Source organism: Triticum aestivum, chromosome 4A (assembly GCF_018294505.1).
Source record: "Triticum aestivum cultivar Chinese Spring chromosome 4A, IWGSC CS RefSeq v2.1, whole genome shotgun sequence".
NCBI classification, from domain to species: Eukaryota; Viridiplantae; Streptophyta; class Magnoliopsida; order Poales; family Poaceae; genus Triticum; species Triticum aestivum.
Genome location: NC_057803.1, coordinates 365,177,074 through 365,179,095, shown reverse-complemented (window position 1 = coordinate 365,179,095; position 2,022 = coordinate 365,177,074).

The following is a 2,022-nucleotide window of genomic DNA, read 5'->3' as shown; positions in this document are numbered from 1 at the left end:
GCCGCCGCCCGACCAGGATCCGGCGAGATCCGGCCACCCCTCGCTTCCCCGACTTCTCCGGCGACCCCGAGTACTATTCTGGCGAAGATCCGGTGAACTCCTTGATCCGCGTGCAAACCCTAGATCGGAGGTCGAAAATCTACTAAGTCCCTGATATTTTCCGTTTCAAGTGCTCCTGTTCATAGCTCCGTAACTTTGCATCCGTAGCTCCGATTCATGCATATAGCATATTGAAATGTTCATCCCAGAGAGTACATCATTTCGTTCCATTGCATCATTTTCATTTGAGTTCATCTTGATGCCCGAAATGCCGTTAGAAGAGGGCTACTTGAGATAATTGTCAGATCTGCTAATCCGTTTAGGTTTTTGTCATTTTTGCCATGATTAATGTGTGCATGATATGCCCTGATGCTCTACATGTGTTTTGTTAAGGGTTTTGTAATCTTTCCAGAGGTGCAACCCATGTATTTTTGTGATGTGTGTGGTGACTTGTGCAAGTTTGCAAAGTGGTGCACTTGCTAATTCTGTTTTCAAGGACTTAGCAATTCCACCAAGTCCTGGAGCTGTTTATCTCTTGATGCCATATGTTCATGTTGTTTCCTAGTGATCTGTGCCTCTTTTGAGGATGATCAGTAAGGATGTTTTGTTAATATTGTAGTGCTATATCCATCCATGTCTTTGTTTGCAATTATGGAGCACCCTAGCTTGAGTCAATCGAGCTCTACTTTTGCTACTTCGTGAATCTGGGCAGATTGTCAACTTGTTTGCAATTTTGTCGATAATGTTTTTGCCATGTTCACATGCTTGCAATTGTATTTTGTAATCCCTTTTGGCTCAAGGTCACTGGGGACTTTTTAAAGATCTTTGAGTAGCTCCATGCCATGCTTTACTTTGCCATGATCAGGTCCTGTAGCATGTAGTTTTGTTGCTCCGAAGAGGACAACCTGATCTGAAATTCCAGACAAGTGTTAATTTCACTAAGTCTGAGATATGTTTGCCATATGCATTTTTGCCATGCTTGTTTGAACCTGTTAATGGATGAATTGGCCGTAGCTCAGTGCTAGACTTTTGTTAAGCATCTTGAATGAATCCCTGCCATGTATTTTTTTGTCATGTTTGGTTGCTGTAGCATGTTCATCTCATTGCATTTAGTTGGCTACTTGCTGTAAATCGCAGACCGGTGTCATATTTGAATCGCTTGCCATTTCCAAACCGTAACTCTGGTTCCGGCGTTCTTTATATCGTTTTGAAGCGATTTCATCTCATCTTTCCAGTGGAACACTTGGATTTCCAAGTTGAGGCCAGGTTCATGCATTTCCTGTCATATCTTGCATTTTGCATCCCGCATCGCATCCCACATAGCATATCATCTTTGCATTGTGTTGTTTGAGTTTGCACGTGGTTGATTGTGCCCTTGTTGCTTGTTTGTCTTGTTTGGGTAGAGCCGGGAGACGAGTTCGCTAACGAGGAGCCCGTTGAGTTTGCTTTCGTGGATCCAGTCAACTCTAACAACTAGGCAGGCAAGATGATCATACCCTCGAAATCACTACTATCTTTGCTATGCTAGTCTGCTCGCTCTTTTGCTATGCCATTGCTACGATGCCTACCACTTGCTTTCAAGCCTCCCAAATTGCCATGTCAAACCTCTAACCCACCATGTCCTAGCAAACCATTGATTGGCTATGTTACCACTTTGCCCAGCCCCTCTTATAGCGTTGCTAGTTGCAGGTGAAGATTGAAGGCCGTTCCTTGTGGGAACATTTATTTACTTGTTAGGATATCATTATATTGTCATGTTATCTTAATTCATATAAATACTTGGTAAAGGGTGGAAGGCTCGGCCTCTCGCCTAGTGTTTTGTTCCACTCTTGCCGCCCTAGTTTCTGTCATATCGGTGTTATGTTCCTGGATTTTGCGTTCCTTACGCGGTTGGGTTATAATGGGAACCCCTTGATAGTTCGCCTTGATTAAAGCTTTTCCAGCAATGCCCAACCTTGGTTTTACCATTTGCCACCTAGCCTC